Below are 20,810 nucleotides of genomic sequence, written 5' to 3' on the forward strand. Positions count from 1 at the left end.
ATACAAAGGCAACGCATCATTCATTTGTTTTAGCCAGGAGTTTAGCATAGGGAGGGTTGTCCCTTTCCAGGACAATAAAATCTTTTTTTTGGCTAAGAATCATAAAATGTGTAACAACCATTTAGCATATTTATGAATCACAAGATAACCAAATATTCCCAGCAGACAATTTTTTGGATGCAGAATGTTAGGAAGGCCCAAAACCAATTAAATACTTTTAATTGAATGATTCTATCTTTGGAGAAAATCATTAAGGTCTTATAAGTATAACTGAATTCGTAGCAATCAGACTCCTCAAAGTGTATGTCCAAGGAAGACCACTTGACCTGAGCAATTGAGAACCTAGGATTAGAATCTACCATCAGGGCATAATAATACTCAGAGATAAGGTTTGTTGATTCAGGGCATCTCAGCAATTTCTCAAGAGGCGTGATCGTCAGAGAAATGTGTCTAGTGACCCTAATTGTGCCTTTACAGCAGAAATAAGCTGGTAAAACTAAACCAAGTAGGTCGAAGGGAGGCTAAATTCTTCCTGTAGTTGGGGAAATTTTTTAAATTCCTGCACTGTGAAGCAACGCTGTATCTTGGCCTAGGCCAACAAGGCCCAGGCCTAGGGTGGCACTTTGCAGGGGGGCGTCAAAAAATCTGCCCCGCATGAAAAAAACAGCCTCCTCCTGGCTCCTGCACAAAGAGTCCCTACCACTTGCCAGTCTTATGGGCTGGACTGGGCCGGGTGGCAGGGCCTAGGAGGCAAATCGGTCTGGCACCCCCATAAAGCGGCCGCTCTGCTGCCAGTATGATAATACTGGCCGGTGGCCGATGACTGGTGGCTGCACATGTCGTGGAATTTAAAAGGGCTTGTACTGAAAAGTACAAGTGCTCCGCTCTTTTACATAACGATTTACCAAGCACTCGGCGATAAAGAAAGGAACAAACGCGCTGGGTCATTTCGATGCCATCTGCCAGGTCTCTCTCCATTGGATATGTATGTGTGTGCATTTGTGTATAAGAGCTAGTGTTTGTGTGTGAGAGTTTATGTGTCTCTTCATGGATGAATGATGTGTTAGCTGCTGTTATGTGAGCTGTTATGTGAGCTTGTGTGTGTGTGTGTGTCTATGTGTGTGTGTGTGTGTGTGTGTGAGAGTGTGAGTGTGTATGTGCCTCCTTCTGTCTTCTGATGTGTTCTGAGCAGGGCTTGTTTATTTACAGCAAGTAAGTGAGTTACAGGGAGTGGCTTCATGGCCACCAATCACAGATACGTATACATTCAAAAAGCACAATAGAAGCTGTGGAGTACACGCCCATAGATGGACATGAGTGAACAAAAGACTAAACTGCCAGGAAGCACATGGCTTTTCATTGTTCATTCATGTCAATCCATAAACATGCATTCCATTACCTGTTGGTGGGTTTCCATCAAACATGATTCATATATATAAACCAATTTTGATAGTGACCATAAGATTTTCACCAGCAAGTCTTTCCTACAATGACAGTTAAAGTGATAATCGCTGTGAATAGCGATTATCAGTAAAACCGACACTGGGAGACATCATGACTATTTAAACTAAAGAATATGTCTATCAAAATGTCCACAACAGTCCCTCCTCTTTGTCATATGCTCCCATGTGTCCCTTGATGAATCTTCTTCTTCTTCTTCCAAAAAAAACAGAACAGTTCTTCTCACGATAAAAACAATCCATTTAAAAAAGTTTATAAAAAGAAAAAGATAACGGGTAAAAACAATCCATCGAAAGGAAACGACACTTGGGTTCCGTTCTTCGGGAGATGATTTCAGAGGGAGGGCATGAGACGATGGGATGCGTTGACCAGCGATCAGGCTGAAGTCCTTGGCGTCGGATGCAGGGGCGGAATCTTGGGGCGTCTCGTCTCAGCAATCAGGACGAGATCATCTGCTCGATCTTTGGTGACTCGGTTGACCAGAAAACAGGACCATATAGGAGGAATAGAAACAAGAACAACATAAGTATATATATATACTTCTATTTCCTTCAACCAAGATCCAATGGAGAACAAAAAAATCCCCAGAACCTCCCAAAGCATTAAAAGGATTCCAACCCTCGTATCACGTACCTGGCGGGTGGAGCCTGAATATGCTGAGGAAGGCCTCTCTTACACCTCTGACTCGGGGCCCCTGGTAGTGTAAACAGGAGGCGCAGGAGTACAAAGTCGCACGAGTGCCTGATGGCGTGCTGGTGCTGGTTAATAGCAGAGTAGGATGTCAGGTGGCCACAGAACTCCAGTGGAGAGAAGGCAGCGGGTGTGACTGGGAGCTTCCAGGAACTGAAAGTAAGCAGAGTTAAACAAGCCAGGTCATACACAGGAAGAGCAGATCAGATTAAATCGTTGGAGCAGAAGGATGGTCAAGGTCAAGCCGAGGTCGATGCAGGCAGAAGGCAGGGGTGGTCAAAAGCAAGCCGGGTTGGTATTTCACAGGAGACAGGTAGCAGATGCAGGAACAAACAGGGGAAGCTGAAGACGAGACAGCACTGAACCTGTGTTCTGATCCAGCTTAAATAATGCTGTTCCTTGATGAGAAGGGTGGGGCCAGGATTAGCCTGTGGGTTTAACTAATCCTCTGCCAGAGCTTTCCTGACATGGCCCCCCCCCAATGGGCAGCCTCCGGATGCCCAACTGGGCCATTCTTGCTGGATGGGCCCGGTTGAAAGCCTGTATGAGTCTTTTGGCATGGAAGTTTTCTTCAGGTTCCCAGGAATTGTCCTCAGGACCATACCCCTTCCACTTAATCAGGTACTGTACCTGATTCCTCCTTTTCCTGCAACCCATAATTGCCTCGACCTCAAATTCCTCTTCACCGTCCACAATTACTGGCTCGGGGGGACCTGTATTTCGCTCAGGAAAAGGATCAGGGGTGGCGGGTTTTAGCAGGGTGACATGAAAAACCGGGTGGATTTTAAAGGAAGCTGGTAGTTCCAATTCATAGGCTACGTTGTTAATTCTCCTTTTTACTGGGAATGGTCCTACAAATTTAGGTCCCAATTTCCTTGAAGGACAGGCTAATTTCAGGTTAACTGTGGATAACCATACCTGATCGCCAGGTTCCAGGATTAACTCCCCACGTCTTTTCTTGTCAAAGTTTCTTTTACTGTATTCCTGTGCCTTGGTAATTGCTTCCTGTAACAATTTATTGTTAGCCTCGAGGAAGGTTACTGTTTCCATCACAGCTGGAACGGGACATTCAGGGATAGAATTGGGTAGAAAAGATGGATGAAAACCATAGTTAGCAAAAAAAGGAGCTTGCTGGGTAGCTGAGTGTTTAGTATTGTTATATGCAAACTCGGCTAATGGCAGCAGTTTTACCCAGTCATCTTGAGAGAAGGAGGAAAAGCACCGTAAGTATTGTTCCAGAGTCTGGTTCGTCCTTTCCGTCTGTCCATTTGTTTGAGGATGGTAGGCTGAGGAAAAGGATAACTCAATCTTCAGGGCCTCAGATAGAGCTTTCCAGAATCTTGAGGTGAATTGTACCCCTCGATCAGATACAATATTATTCGGGACTCCATGAAGCCTCACAATTTCTTTAATGAACACTTGTGCTGTTTCCAACGCAGAAGGGGTGCCTTTCATGGGTAAAAAGTGTGCCATTTTAGAGAGCCGGTCGACGACTACAAAAATGGCTGTACACCCCTCTGAAGGGGGAAGTTCCACTATAAAGTCCATTGACACCATTTTCCAAGGTCTGTCTGGGATGGGCAGTGGTTTGAGCAAACCCCATGCTTTCGTCCTGCTGCTTTTGTTCCAGATACATGTGGTGCATGCCCCCACATATTTCCTACAGTCTTCCTGTAAATGGGGCCACCAAAATGTACGGAGTACTAATTCGGCTGTTTTGCTGGCCCCAAAATGTCCTGCCAACGCATGGTCGTGGCACAGGTTCAGAACAGAAATGCGTACACCTTCTGGTACAAAGATCTTGTCCTGGTGCCATAATAGACCATCCCTGGTTTGTAAAGGTGTCTCAGGGAGCAAGGGAATTCCTACAGAAGCCTGCTTGATTCGAGAAATTAAGTCTTCCTGCAACAGGAGGAAGTTTCCGGAAGATAGAATGGTGTCCGGGAGATCAGCTTCTTCAGATTCTGCGAACATTCGGGATAGGGCATCTGGTTTAGTATTTTTTGACCCAGGTCTGTAGGTTATGTGAAAGCAGAATCTCGCAAAGAACAATGCCCACCTAGCTTGACGTGGCCTCAGGCGTTTTGCTGTCCTTAAGTATTCCAGGTTCTTATGATCTGTAAAAATAAGAATAGGATGAGCTGCCCCTTCCAGAAGATATCTCCACTCCTCCAATGCTGCCTTAATCGCTAGGAGTTCACGATCCCCTACATCGTAATTCCTCTCGGCTGGAGAGAGTTTACGGGAAAAAAATGCAACTGGATGCAGAAGGCCCTTGGTTCCTTGGCGCTGGCAGAGTACTGCCCCTACTGCCGTTTCTGAGGCATCAACCTCCAGGACATATGGTAGAACCGGGTCAGGATGCTTAAGAATGGATGCTGACGTGAATAATTGTTTGAGGTTTTCAAAGGCAGACTGGGCCTCAGCAGTCCAGGAGAACCTGTTGCCCTGTTTGGTTAATTGGGTAATAGGGGAAATGATGGTTGAAAATCCTCTAATGAATCTTCGATAGAAGTTTGCAAAACCAATGAAACGTTGGATTCCTTTTTTATCAGTGGGAGCAGGCCAATCTAGAATCGCAGCAACCTTCTGAGGGTCCATCTCTATGCCTCCGGTAGAAATTATCAGTCCCAGGAACTGGATGCTCAACCGCTCAAACTCACACTTCTCTGGTTTGGCGTATAGACCATGTTGTCGAAGACGAGTTAGCACCTTCCTTACATGTTCCCTGTGAATCTCCAAAGAAGAAGAGAATATCAAAATGTCGTCCAGATAGACAATAACAAAAAGGTCTAAAAAGTCTCGAAAAATATCATTGACAAAATGCTGAAATGTAGCAGGTGCATTACACAGACCGAAGGGCATCACCAGGTATTCAAAGTGCCCAAATCGGGTACGAAATGCCGTCTTCCATTCATCCCCGGCCCGTATGCGGACCAAGTTATACGCTCCTCGAAGATCCAGTTTTGTAAAGATCGTTGCTGATCTGAGTTTTTGAAAAAGTTCGGGTACCAAGGGTAAGGGGTACCGGTTCTTTATTGTGACTTTGTTAAGTTCACGGTAGTCGACACAAGGTCGAAGGGAATGATCCTTCTTCTCAACAAAGAAAATGCCCGCTCCGGCCGGAGAGGTGGAAGGGCGAATGAACCCCTTTTTCAAGCTTTCATCAATATAGTCCTTTAGGGCCAAGAGTTCTGGTTCAGATAAGGGAAAAATCCTACCGAAAGGCACCTCAGCCCCGGGGAGTAACTCGATTGGACAGTCATAAGACCGGTGAGGGGGAAGAGTTTCTGCCCCCTTTTTGCTAAAGACATCCAGAAAGTCCAGGTAGGCAGTAGGAACAGATTTATAAACTTCAGAGTCTGAGTCCATACATAACAAAGGTGAACCATGGGAATCTGATAAGCAGTGCTGGCAACAATAGGAAGAGTTGAACTGGATCTCTTGTGTAATCCAATTGATGTGTGGGTTATGAGCCTGCAGCCACGGCATCCCCAAGATGATAGGAAACAAGGGTGAGGCGATGACATCAAGACATAAGAGTTCTTTATGGCAGGAAGCAATGATGACAGGTACTGGTATGGTTTCCTGTGAGACTAGTCCGGATTTAATAGCGGATCCATCCGCAAGGTGAACAGAAAGCTTCTGAGTCTTGGGTTGCAGAGGGATCTGATGCTTGGCAGCAAAGGTTTGGTCAATAAAGCAACTACAGGCTCCTGAGTCAATGATAGCTGGAACCTGAATAACTCTTCCTGGGAACTGTAATAGAACAGAGATATTTAGATGAGAAGAGTTGTTAAGCTGAGTGAAAGGCCTGGGAGAGGAGATAGACAGGCACTTACGGAGTTTGGCAGGACAGTTCCTCACGTAATGACCTGGTTCCCCGCAGTACATACACAGATTATTCAGACGCCTGCGTTGGCGTTCTTCCTGGGTGAGCGAGGGACGGAGTAGGCCGAGCTGCATAGGTTCAGCAAAATCACCAGCAGATCCTGAATTCTCAACGAGAGCGGGACCAGGAGGACTGGGGACCCGAGGAAGCATCCATACAGGGCGATAAACTCCGGTAGACCTCTCAGACCTGCGCTCCCTTAACCTCCGATCGATCTGAATAGAGAGCTTGATGAGATCGTCCAGGGAATGTGGCACTCCAACTCTGGCAAGTTCATCCTTTAGGGATTCTGAGAGTCCCATACGAAACTGGTAACGGAGAGCTGCGTTATTCCAATTTGTATCTGCACTCCAACGTCTGAAATCAGAGACATAGTCCTCGACCATTCTGCGGCCTTGTTGGAGAGAATAAAGCGCAGTTTCTGCAGTGGCGGTGCGTTGAGGGTCTTCATAAATCTGGGCCATGTCCTCAAAGAAGGAGGATAGAGTATTAAGGGAAGCAGCCTTCTGTTCCAATAGGCGGTGGGCCCATGACTGGGGCTCACCCAGTAGCAAGGAAACCACGAATCCAACCTTTGTGGTTTCCAATGAAAAGGTGCGAGGCTGTAGGGCAAAGTACAGTTCACAAGCAGTGCGGAAGGCTCTAAATTTGCTGCGGTCACCAGAGAATCTTTCTGGGATAGGCACTCTGGGTTCTGGAGGTAACATCACAACTGATGGAGGTGCAGGGTTTCCGGTGGAGGATGAGGAAGCAGCACTGGGAGCGGAGGTAGTAGAGGAGAGGGATAGGACCCGTTCCTCCAGTTGAACATAACCTTCCTGTAAGCTCTTCACGGCCTGTGTAAGGCCAGCCAGGTGTTGGCAAAGTTCATCCATGGGAGAGGTTCCTCGCTCAGGCTCAGACATGGCTGTCTCGTACTATCACGTACCTGGCGGGTGGAGCCTGAATATGCTGAGGAAGGCCTCTCTTACACCTCTGACTCGGGGCCCCTGGTAGTGTAAACAGGAGGCGCAGGAGTACAAAGTCGCACGAGTGCCTGATGGCGTGCTGGTGCTGGTTAATAGCAGAGTAGGATGTCAGGTGGCCACAGAACTCCAGTGGAGAGAAGGCAGCGGGTGTGACTGGGAGCTTCCAGGAACTGAAAGTAAGCAGAGTTAAACAAGCCAGGTCATACACAGGAAGAGCAGATCAGATTAAATCGTTGGAGCAGAAGGATGGTCAAGGTCAAGCCGAGGTCGATGCAGGCAGAAGGCAGGGGTGGTCAAAAGCAAGCCGGGTTGGTATTTCACAGGAGACAGGTAGCAGATGCAGGAACAAACAGGGGAAGCTGAAGACGAGACAGCACTGAACCTGTGTTCTGATCCAGCTTAAATAATGCTGTTCCTTGATGAGAAGGGTGGAGCCAGGATTAGCCTGTGGGTTTAACTAATCCTCTGCCAGAGCTTTCCTGACACCTCGTTAGCTATAGCTCTGGCTCTGCCTTGCAATGAAGTTACCTTATCCATATGGGCTTGGACCTTATCACTGCTATTGCTATGCCGGAACAGCAGTCTTCCCCTACAGAAACCCCCCTTGGAAGCTAACAGAGAATCTAGTCCCATTTTCTCCTACAGTAAAAACACCCGGAGTTTCATTGGTGAGGTTGACCGTTATACCTGTCTCACAGGTCGTGGATCCTACGAATTTAGTTCCGGTGCCGAAACTGAAATTAAAGCCCAGCCGTGGACTACCTGATTGTCCGATACCCAAATTGTATTGACCAGAAAAGAACAGGAGCCAGAGCTAACATTAAAACTAAAATTGATGTTACCCTCTAGGAACGTGTCATTAAATTCTGTGGAAAAGTGTCTCTTGGTTGTCTTCATGATGATACGAATGTCTGCCATTGCTGGGGTGTAATAGCTAGGTGGGGGTTTGGAGCACACCCAGCCATTAGACCTGTTTGCCGTCTTGGCCAGCTGAAAATGCATTACCCTTGCTAAAACACACTTGCTAAATATGTAAATATAAAACCGATACTCCTCATTATCATTCTTGGATGGAGTTGAGCAGCTTTTTGCAGTGGTTGGCATGGATCCAGAACCTCAAGGAAGTCGGCGTTGTCAGCTGAACCTGGTAATTCCTCCGCTCCAATCCCGTCCCTTGACGTTTAATCAGTCACCTGCTTGGACAGAATGTACACCGGTTATCGTGTCAGGGTCCGGGAGAGACTCCCGAACCCTATGATGGACCTTTTGGAGCTCCCGTTGTCAGGACTGCACCCACCCCGTCAGCTGGGAATGTAAAAATGACAGCTGCTGAGGAAAGCACAATCCAGGCTCTGGTTGACTCCCGAACAAAACTTTGTAGGGTGATAACCCATGGGACATTCCTGTTGGGGTAAAGAGCAATGAGAAAACATTTGAGCCGTGGCTCTTTCTATTCAGCCGTTCAACCTTACCGCTAATCCCTGAAGCACCGTACATACCTCTAAAAAGATCTGACCAGTGAAGTGTGATCCGCGATCTGACTCGATCGTTCCAGGCAGCCCCCTTGCGACAAACTATCTCAGACAGGATCTTTTTCGTGGTGGCAGTGGCAATGGCATTGTGCACAGACCAAGCCTCTGGACACCCAGAAAACATATCCGGACAGACCAAGACATGCTCGTTCCCCGGCAAAGTGATATAGTCTATCTGAATGCGCTAAAAGGGATATTCCGGTTTGGGTGGGTGCCTTCTCGGCTGCGGTAGTAAAGCCAGGGCCAATCCAATGCTCCTCCACCTATGCGCACATAACCATCTTTGACTGGTGCCCAAGGTAATGAGTCGAGTGGGCCATCATTGGAAAAAGGGATCTGGGTAAACACCATTTACCATCAAGACCCCAGATGTCATCTGGACCCTGTGTAGTCCCCAAAACCATCCATCTCCTCTTTTCCTGCACTTCCGCTTGGGACTGCAGCTTTTTAACACATCAGAGGGGATGGCTAGCATTAGGGTCTCTGTCACCGGGCTCAGGGCACCTTCCTTAGCAGCTCTATCTGCCAAGGCATTTCCATTGGCTTCCATAGTCGTCTCAGTAGTATGAGACTTTACCTTCAGAATGGTTATCACATGTGGCAAGCAAAAGGCAATGAACAGCTCTATTAACCCCGCACGTTTCACCGACCTCCCCAAACTAGTCAAGAACCCTCTTGCCTTCCAGACAGGACCACAATCATGTGCCAGTCCAAAAAGCGTATCTCGAATCTGTATAGAAATTGATCCCCTGATCTCTATGTCTTACCATCTGGGGTGTAGTACCTGGAACCATCGACAAATGGGGGTCTCATTCACTGGACTGACAGCCGCTGATTGCCACTCCATCAAAGAAAGACAATCATGTTGTCCCTACTAAAGTTGGAAATTGATGAGAGAGAGAGAGAGAGAGAGAGAGAGAGAGAGAGAAAGAGAAAAAGAGAGAGAGAGAGAAAAAGAAAGAGAGTGAGATAAAGTTTTGAAAATTACCATTTTTCTGCACGGCCTTCTCCCCCCTTCTCTTCATCCTTAACAGGAAGAAGAGACGCAGGGTTCCAAAATAGTGCATCGTTTAAGGTTACGAGGACTTTGGGGGTCCTTCAATGTCTGTATTCTCTGAGTGGTTAGATGTTGGGTACCTAGAGAAATGCAATGACCTAAAAAAAACAAGCTTCTCCTTGCAAAGCTGGCCTAGCCTGCAATGGAGAGGTTCAGTCACTGACACTGTCTGGCCTGTGAGAACTACAGTGGGAGTTGTCTTCCCTGGAAGGGGAACCTTGCCTCTAGGTTTTTGAGATCTTAAAACCGTGTTGGCTGCATCGGTGTCAGCGAGGCAAGGGAGGGGATATTTTAATTCCTCTAGGATGTGAGCTGACACCGGTTTATCAATGCCCTATGATAAGTCATAGTCGTTTCTGACCATACCTACCTTTGAATTTTCCGGATCCTCCGGAATAAATTGCCACTTACCCCACGGACCAGCCGGGTTGGTGGGACAATTATGCCTGATGTACCCTGACTTTCCACATCCATAGCAGACCTGTTAAAAGAACTTCTAGTTTGCCACAGTGTTAGAAGGAGAGGGTTCAGCTGTTACGATAGGCTGTTGAGAGATAAGAGACACTGTGAGGTGGGAGGGCGTTACCAGTACCAAAGTCTGCACCGTGAACTGAAGAAAACGGAGATTAAAGTGCAGAGACAGGTTCAGTGTCAGCGGATCTGGCTCATCTTGGTAAAGTTAGCCCAGGAAGAGCTTCCTCCACTTCTCTCACCAGATCGCTGTACTCGGCTATCTCATCAGGCCAAGCGTACATAATGCGGTTCTTCCGGACTGAACCCTCCTCATGCACACCTTGCTGATTGACCATAATAGATCTCTGAAGCCACAATTGCGCTACACTTAGCATCTGTGTTGCCTGGAGCCTAGTTCTGAATTCAATAATGAACTCCTCGCATCTCCAGACATCAAAAACACCTTCCAAAGGGATGTACCAACTGTTTCCCTTGGTTATTCCCCTTCCTGAGGGGTCTCATGGCCCGAGCCCCAAACTCAGACTTCATGTACCGCGAAAGTTGTTTGGCTAGCCTGGGGGACCTGCGTTACCCCCCATTGCATGGATAAACCATTAACCATGCCGATTCGAATCGCTTCCTTGCACCTGGTTTAGGAGCAACACTGCTAGGTGCCAACTTTGACAGTGTTGGCCTGCTTCCGGACTCCGGTTAATTTACACGGCCCTGCGCCGGTCAGCTAGAAGACTTCAACCCAGTGGCTTCGTACGGCTATACAGCTCATCAACCCCCACTCGCTCCCCAACTCCGATTATTATACACGGCCAAATGTGGGGCGGGTTTCGGTATCTACTCCTCACACGTTGAAGGCTGAAACAAGCGTGTCGCAATCACCCGTTTCACGTAGACGGCTCAAAGTACACACGCTCGTTTCCACCTAACCCGTGCAGCCAAACAACCCCCGAAAGTACAATGAAAGTCCTCCCTATACAAACCTTGGCTTCAGTCTATTCCTTGATGTTGCATTAAAAATTTAAATTAAGATGCCGGTTACTGATTGCACACTGGAAGATATAACTTCTCTACCTAAAATCCAACCTGCAGTACCGAAAACTACCTCTGTGAGAAACAACTTCTACTCAGCACAAAACAACCCTGAAAACTGAATCCAATATCAGTCACTCCACAATGTACTCTTATCATTGGAAAAAACTTAGTTACAACAAAAATGAGACAAAATACACCACAAAAACAGCTTAACCAAAAACTTACAAAACAAAAAATAGTTACCCCTGAAAAACAGACAAAAACACAAAAAAACAAAAACTGATGGGTTGGATATGTATATATCTGTGCTAAATATGAACAAAAAGATGAACAAAGCTAGCTAGAAAAACAACTGCCTAGATGCCAGATTTCAATTAAAATGAAAAAAACATTACTTTTAAACTGAAATACAGTGCAAAAATAACATCACAAAGTTGCCATTTAAAACTACCAAAAAAGAGAAAAATGTTTTAAAGCTCAAAATAGCATTTCAGCCACATGAGTCTCAACTCCATTTAACAAAATAGCTGCCAAGCACATGGTCCACACAAAGGAAATGACATCACAAAATGGCTGCCATCCGAGCACATGGCCCACACAAAAGAGTTGCACAAAACAAAGAGTTTGAGCAACCATGTGCTTCTTTGTACACAACAACAAAAGACAGGAAAAACAGGTTTTACAGCTGTATTCAGAGACAATAGCTATCCTGGTGGAAATGCTGGTTTTGGGGCTGCACAATACAATCTGCTACTTAAAAACAGAAACTCAGTCCAAAACTGTCTGCTATATGCTCAATTCAAACATCAGAGTCCAAAGCAAAAACCCAGTTTCACTAATAAACGAGTTCCCGCCAAAAACCAATCCAGCATACACACCAACCAATCTGCCGCCCCAACCAACAATCGATCGATAATATATTGTTATCTCATCGAACAAAGCTGATATTACAACAGATGTTACAAGGTAATATTTAACACATATATCACAACCCCAGGATGTATTAACTGAGAAACTAACAGACCTGATCCCTAGCCACAAATATTAATAGAAATAACCCCATCGTTATATAAAAGAGCGAACGCTGCAAATGAAAAGGTTCTTTTGCTAAGCTTTTGTTTCTAACTTCCACAGCGGACAAAGAAAGTAAGCCTTGGTTTAGAACAACAAATTTTCAAAAACTGAAATGAAGTGTCTTACCACAAAAGCCGGCTTTTTTGTTGTAACAAACTGGACTCACTTCCCTCCTGTTTTCCGCTGTGAAGCTAGGAACTGTTAGGGCTACCAAGCTCGCCATATGTCGTGGAATTTAAAAGGGCTTGTACTGAAAAGTACAAGTGCTCCGCTCTTTTACATAACGATTTACCAAGCACTCGGCGATAAAGAAAGGAACAAACGCGCTGGGTCATTTCGATGCCATCTGCCAGGTCTCTCTCCATTGGATATGTATGTGTGTGCATTTGTGTATAAGAGCTAGTGTTTGTGTGTGAGAGTTTATGTGTCTCTTCATGGATGAATGATGTGTTAGCTGCTGTTATGTGAGCTGTTATGTGAGCTTGTGTGTGTGTGTGTGTGTGTCTATGTGTGTGTGTGTGTGTGTGTGTGTGTGTGAGAGTGTGAGTGTGTGTGTGCCTCCTTCTGTCTTCTGATGTGTTCTGAGCAGGGCTTGTTTATTTACAGCAAGTAAGTGAGTTACAGGGAGTGGCTTCATGGCCACCAATCACAGATACGTATACATTCAAAAAGCACAATAGAAGCTGTGGAGTACACGCCCATAGATGGACATGAGTGAACAAAAGACTAAACTGCCAGGAAGCACATGGCTTTTCATTGTTCATTCATGTCAATCCATAAACATGCATTCCATTACCTGTTGGTGGGTTTCCATCAAACATGATTCATATATATAAACCAATTTTGATAGTGACCATAAGATTTTCACCAGCAAGTCTTTCCTACAATGACAGTTAAAGTGATAATCGCTGTGAATAGCGATTATCAGTAAAACCGACACTGGGAGACATCATGACTATTTAAACTAAAGAATATGTCTATCAAAATTTCCACAACACACATAATAAAACTGTAGGCTGCCAATACTAGTAAGTGTGGCACCGGCAACAGGTCTTAGCAGCCTAATGCTCCACCTACCCATCTCTGCGGCATACCGGGATTTCTGGATGAGAAGTAAAGCTGGAACATATACTTTTTTTGCTCATGGTTTTTGCAACCTGCTGATTTGTCTTAGGTTTTTCTCTGTTGGAACATCTTAATGCCAGTTAATCCTATTTTATTTAGCAAAATGTATTGCAATTAAACATACACAGGTAAAAGATCTTTTAGTCTTTGTGTTGACAAATTTTGGGGTCATTTTTAGCCTGATTGAGTCCTAATGCTTTGACTATTAAACTGATTTGTGAATGTCACATGACCACCTTCAAATGGAACTGTAGTTGGGCAAGTCCCCATCCCCAGTGTTCCTCCCGGGATAAGTGGCACTGACAGCTAAGAACGGTACCTGTGTTGTCAGATCAGCATTGTATGTCCAATAATCCACAAACATGAATTTAGCCCAACCCTGTCTGCTGGCCCAATGTGATGTAATTTAGCGGTATTTTAGCAGGTGAATACAAGCACTTCCACCACTTGAAGTGCTTTTGTTATCACTTGGCAATGACATTTGTTCTGACATCAGTTTCAGATGTTTCAGTGATCATTCAGAATTCACAGGTGAACTTGACCTCCTTCTGACTTGTATTTACCATTTGCTTTATGCAGATTTTGCATTCCAATAGACTTGCATAGTTATGGAAAACCTACATGAAGCAAGCAAAAGCCTCTCAACACAGCTTAGGGTCCATTCACATCAGCCACAGCATTGGTGAAGCCTTAAGAGGAAGAGGTGTGGTTTGCAGATGACAGGGGGTCTTAAACAGGAAGGGGTGTGGCCTTGCCAGGAAGGGGTGGGTCATATTTAAATTAGGGGGTGCACGAGTTTAGTCAGGCCTAGGGCAGCACAAAACCTAAATACATCACTGCAGTGTGAAGAGAGGACAAAAATGTTTAATCCCCCTAGACAGCCACCTTTGCGGTTCTGGCAAGCAGTACAGCTCTCTCAAAGTCGGATTGAACCATAAGGGATTGTTGTGTGAGGTTAACCAAGTGGCCTGAGCTATATGGGTCACTACAGTAAGGAAAAGTGGGAGAGACGTCCACAGCATGTCAGTGCCACTACCGGAAGGTATTTGGCACCTATAAATGTCTCTAAAGAGGAAGCAATAGCTGCCTCGGTGGTCGTGCAAGCATTAGCTGAGGTAGGGTGTAGCCAATCATGAATATGAACTAAATCCGATGCTAAGTAATATAAACAGAAATTAGGAAAAGCAAACCCTGCTAAATGGGTTGGCAATTTCAAAATATCCAGTGCAATTCTAGGGGGGGGGGGGGGGGGACAAGGAATGTTGGGCAAATAGAGTCTAACTATAAGGGAATTTGGCAATATTTTGAAAGTTTGAGTTGCACAAAATCCTTTAACGCCTTGCTTCTATCAGGCAACTAGACTGGCAACTCATTGACATTCCAGCACAGCTTTATGAGCTGGAAAACAATCCTGTTCTGTTGCATGTGTTCCTGTTATCACTGTTAAAACACCACTTCTAACCACACATAATGTGTGTGAGGACCTTCAGCTTCTGAGAGGTCAAAGCGTAATTCCAGGAGCTAAAGATGTACAAACCAGTGGCAGATTGCCGCTCTAAGTATATTTGGAAATGTGAGTGTCTATAAATAACTATATGAATTCATATTTTTTGATTGTATTGATAGCAAATTAAATTATTTCTCTCTTGGAAATTTTGTAAACCAATAATGGTTGTGATATGGCATGGAGAAATAGTTTTTCCTTTAGAAAGAGAATTGCTAAAAAACCTCCTTCCCTTTCTAGTACAAGAACTTCCGATTACTTGTTGTTAAAAGGAGAGAAGTGAAGTTTGCAATCATTATTGACATTTTTTAAGACTGCTCTGGATTCATTTGGCATTTGTGAAGAGGTGTTCTACTTTGTATCCCTTCATGATCAGCATGCAAATTTAAAGCTATCTGATCTCATCAAGGGGAAAACTTGGCTAGCTGACATCCCACTGAGCATCTGATGTAATTGCAAGGATTTGGATGATTGTAGGCAGACTCTAGATCAAAGGGAAACCGCTGGCTCTCTTTCCCTCTTGAAGCTGCAACTTCTTATCCACTCCTTTCTTATCACCATTTCTCTCTTCTTGGGCCATAAAAAATGTCTTTACTCTGAAAGGCTTCTTCCTGGAAGGAGGGAAGATGTATTGATCTTCGGGAGCTTTACATAAAATGCCATCAAGGTTAGCCACTGAGAGAAAGTGCCATCAAACAGTAAAGAGAATGTAGATCTTAGAAATGATGCCTCTGTGGATCATTCAGAGGAAGTATGGCTGTACACAGTGTAGGATTGATTCCAAAGTCTGTGTCCATTGGGGTGCCATCATAAAGGTTGTGGTCATTGGCTGCATAAGCCAGATATGGATGACCCAGCCATATATTTAACACTATGATAAATGTGAATTATATTGTGGAAGCTTTTTAGGTTCCTGAGGGAACTTCTAATCTTTTATACAATTGGGTTGATTTACTAATGGTGTATATCAGGCATATCCAACCTGCGGCCCACTGCCCCCTGATAATTTTTTTTTTTGCTGGGGGAGGAAGGAAGTCGGGTCGGGGGCACGGCCACAGCAGCTGCCAACTAACGGTAGGCAGAGGCTGCCTCGGAGAGGAGGGGGGGGGGGGGGAGGCGAGCATGTGCAGTGTTTCTGACTCCTACCACCATGACCACTTCAAATCACTGAAGTGGTCATTGTGGTTAGAGTGTTCCTTTATTATCTCTCAGAAGAAGTAAACCTCTGTATACCGATTCCATTTCATCTGATCATCCTCTAGTTGTGTTAAATTAGTGCACAGGGCGCGGCGGCATTTTATTACTTATATACCTTAACTATAGTATATATTTTATATGCATATGTGGCCCAAGAAAATTTCTTTACACTCAATATGGCCCAGAGAAGCCAAAAGGTTGGACACCCATGGTGTATAGGTTGTTTTCTCCTGGCAAGGCAATTTTTCCTTAGTTTAGTGAATGGGATCGAGCTGTGTTGGCATCAGTCATCCAATCATTCAAGCAAAAATCCTGTTTTTATTTATGTTCCTTCTATTTTTTGCAAAGTGAGTATTTACCACATTTACTAAGCTAAGTGAAAATTTCCATTGCAAATGAAAACTCATGTTGCAAACTGGCAATGCTCTATTCCTTTAGTAAATCAACCCCACTGAATCTTTAAGCACTCCACTGATTTCAAATAGTAAATCCGAGTGCTTGAATCATTTGAGTAAAGCCACATCTAGTTTTTGGCATGTGGCCCATTTTTCAGTTTTAGATCATTAAAAGAGTATCTTCTTTTGGAAGATTTAGGGACTCTGCCATTCAAACGCAATTAGAGAATGCATGGGTTTCATATATGAAATATGCTTTACTTTCAGATCTGAGTATAACTCTCAAGTAGCTTTTACAGGATACTAAAGAATTAATTTGGACTACCACAATGCTATTGTGGTAGTCCAAAGTAATTCTTTAGTCTCCTCTTGTGTCAGTATAATGTGCCTTTTCCACAGTGCAAATGAGCCCAGAGCATTACCAATAATCTCTGCTTTCTTTTGTTCTTTCTTGAGTCTTATATGTCTTAAAGTAGAACTAAACTCTTACAAAATAATTCTTAGTTTTGTGAAGCACAGTAAGTGAAACAGAATTGTATTTCATTTTTTGGTTACAAAACTACATTTTTCCTTTACAGTGTATATTTTATATCTCCCTGTGCTGTCCACATCCTGTAGACCAGGGGTCTTCAAACTATGGCCCTCCAGTTGTTCAGGAACTACAATTCCCATCATCCCTAATCATGTCTGTGAATGTCAGAGTTTTACAATGCCTCATGGGATGTGTAGTTCTGCAACAGCTGGAGGGCCTTAGTTTGAGGATCCCTGCTGTAGACCCCTTTCTAACACGGAGGAACCCTTGAAGTAACTTTCAGGTAACAGGGAACCCCTGATAATAATTACTGTATCTACACCTCATTGTACATTAATGTGATGCATAGTGGAAGGAATGTGCCTTAGATTTCCAGGCAGTGGGTAGAATGACACCCTTTCAGATATTTTAAAAGATAATTGACTTTATTGGTTACCTATATGAGAAGCAGAAATTGTTCAAGGAACCCCAATCAACCTCTGCAGGAACCCCGGTTGAGTCAGTCTGGCTTAGAACACGAAGTGTCTGTAGATACACCTTGCTGGTGTGATTTAGTTGAATATATAAAATAGAGGCATAAAATTTGACATTAAAGCAACGTATACATCAACATGACAGAAAGTTGCTACCAAATACTGTCATTTTCTTTTCCTGGCTTATGCCCATGTCAGTTTATAGCAGGTCAGCCTTGCCCCCTTGATCCTCTTCTACCTAAGAAATAAAGCAATGTTTTGTTGGTTTCCATCAGCTTTCAACCACAAACATTTCTTGGTTTCAAACAATAAAACTTGGGGTGGAAAATGCCTTTTAAAATGTTATTTTAATAATTTGGTCACTAGGAAATCATCGTTTGAAAGCTACCCAAGTACCAGAAAATGAATATTTTGTTCTCTACACATTTTAGATATTATCCTGATACAGTTCCACACCAATTCTTTATGGTCGGTAATTATTGTCTCTAACTTTAAAATTACAGATTATACACGAACATTGCAAATATCCTGAAATGGTGGTGGTGAATCATGTAAAGTGTCTCTGAAGATCATTTACTGTGTAAGATTTAAGGGCTAAATTTACTGTTTACAAAGAAAATAATAAATGCATATTTTTTTGCAGGTTCTAAAAATGTGCATTTATTTATTTATTTATTTTACTTATTACTAATTTGCAAAGTTTTATAATAGAAACAAAATGTTTTTTTTTTTCCTCAAAATTTTTGCTCTTTTTTCACTTATATCACCAAAAATAAAAAACCAAGTGGTGATTAAACAATACCAAAAGAAAGCTCTGTTTGTGTGAAAAACATGATAAAAAAATTGATTGAGTACAGCGTTGCATGACTGAGTAATTATTCAAAGCGTGAGAGCGCTGAAAGCTGAAAATTGGTCTGGGCAGGAAGGGGGTGTAACTGCCCTGTATGGAAGTGGTTAAGATAATAGACACTCACCAGAAATACAGTACACTGCACCTTTAATTAAGCAACCCAACCTACCGGAAATCGGGTAGGACAAGCGGTGAGAGCGGTACAGCTGTACCAATCTGAGTTTTTGTTGTCTGATTCGAGGGATTTACTGAGATGTTCTGTTCTTTTGTGCTTGGAGGTTGTTTTATCCATGTAAGCGGGGAGAAGGGGCACCATTTTATATGCAATAAATGTTTTTCAGCAATATTACACTATCAGTCCCCTTTTTTTCCTAATCATCTCATGGGAGCTTCATTTGTGGAATGAATATAGAACCCAAACTTGGAGTGGCAACTTAAAAGTGATTAAGGGGATCATATAACAGAGGATTTAAAGAGGAGTTCCGGCCTCAAAAACCACTTTGGGCCATCCGCTTGCTGAAAATCACCTAAAAAAGTAATGGATAATCCAGATTTTTTTTTTTCATTTACTTACCTTGTTATTGAAGAAAATATACTTACCTTCCTTCCTCTTCCTCCTGCCGTGACTTCCTGCTTGCATTGACTCCTGGGAGCTGAACGTCATCGCTCCCAAGAGTCAATGCGCCTGCACCGGCTCCGCTCGTCACTTCCTGTGCAGGTGCATCATTCCTTGCTAAACAGCTTCTGGGCATGCCCAGAAGTTGTGCAGGGATGACGCGCCTGCACCGGAAGTGACGAGCGGAGCCGGTGCAGGGCATTCTGGGAACGAAGAGGACACCGAAGAGGACCCCCTGGCTTCAGGTGCCCACACCTGAGATAGCAGCGCTGGAGAAGAAATTTTCAAGGTGAGTATTTCTTCTAAAAGGTAAGTGCAACCTGGGACAGTTCAGAGGCTATCCATTCTGAAATGCACTAGCACTGACTGTCCCGGGGGTATTTTTATCTAAAAAATGTTTCTGAGGCCGGAACTCTTTAAAGTTCGCCCAGGAGGTTCATGAAGGACTGGAGGCTGAAACCTAATTGAGTTGCTTAATTAAATGCGCAGTGTACCGTATTTCTGGTGAGTGTCCATTACCTTAAAGGGGAGCACGAGAGGTATGGTGAAGGTGCATGGTGCGAGCCTTGATACATCAGAACACCGATGAAAGAATGGACATTATAGGACTATATGTTTCTTTGCCAATTTTGTCTTAAGAAGCTTTTTAGGAACAAGGAAATTTTACAGCGCTGCTAATGTTATTCTTCCAGTTTCCATATAATGTTTTACATTAGTATATATATATGGGGTAAGGTAACATATGTAGTATATGGTGATATGCATTGTTCATAATAAAGTCAGAGCAAAGAATAATTATTGCTGACTGAAATACATCACTTTGCCCATTACTGTTTGCTTTATAAAACAAAACACTTTGGCACCCAAAAGTTGAATTACAGGTAAATACATACAAAAATAAAATACATATATGGGAGCTGTTTACCCTGCCCTACCCTCCAGCCTATGAGTGGGCAGTGGAATGAGAAGCAGCAGAATGATAGGCTCATCTCTCTGACACTCACTTCTCTTCTCCTATCAGCATGCTCTTTGCTTTGCAACACAACTGATTGGCTCCATGTGCTGCTTCTCCCTCCACCAGTCTAGGTTCTGTTGTACAGAGGGAAGTATTAAAACCCCAGTAAGATATTTATTGTTTTTTTGCCTCCCCATTCATTAACCTCCCTCATTTGTTTTGATGTGCATTGTATCTGGTAAAGAAAGTGATGATTCCATACAAAATTTTAGCATTGTCAGCGATGGGGAGTTATTATTTCAGTGACTATTGTCTGAGAGGAAATTTCCCCTTTTTTTGAAGAGATTTCCTCTTACTTCTTTTGCTGTTTTGTTTTTGTTTTCTGCTTATCTGCTTCCTCCCCAACTCCGCTGCCACATTTGGCACCTTTTGGAGGGGAGTTGGAATCTGGTATTGACAGGTACCCGCTCTCACTCCTGGCTCAGTTCGCCATGGTGAATTAAGCTGGACGTTCGGCCCTTCCTCCTTCCCCACCGCAGCCGGCCCATTGAGAAAGCACAGCATGATTTGCACATACACAGTATGAAACTGGCTGTCACTGCTGGTTTCCCTCAGCAAAGATGGCGGCGGCAGCACCGGACAGCCAATTCGAGAATTGGCTCGGGTGAGGACACCGCTGGATGCCTGGACAGGTAAGTAAGTACCCTAATAGTAAAAGTCAGCAATTACAGTATTTTTGGGGGAGTGGGGGGCAGAACTCTTCCCTGATGCAGACAAACAGCTAATTATTTGACAAGGGAAATAATTTTGAGGCAATTGGACTTTCTAGGTACCATCAAAGACATTACAAAAAGTTAAGAACAAACATTGTTTATTACAAATTTTGTAACAAAAGCTAAAAATACATGTTCCAAAACATTTTAAATAAAAATAACAACCCTGACAGGGTTTGGCCATTCTCTACTCTTTTAAAAATTAAAAAACATTTT

The 20,810-nt window shown here is 43.9% G+C and overlaps 1 protein-coding gene across 2 annotated transcripts in view; it reads left to right on the forward strand.

Moving 5' to 3' along the window:
• The window catches only part of LOC309567792 (germ cell-specific gene 1-like protein), a 129,748-nt gene that overhangs the window by 60,028 nt on the left and 48,910 nt on the right, over positions 1 to 20,810 (forward strand). The gene's annotated exons all lie outside the window — the stretch shown is intronic.

The sequence above is a fragment of the Pelophylax lessonae genome, assembly GCF_965119305.1.
Source record: "Pelophylax lessonae genome assembly, chromosome: 12".
Classification (NCBI taxonomy): Eukaryota; Metazoa; Chordata; class Amphibia; order Anura; family Ranidae; genus Pelophylax; species Pelophylax lessonae.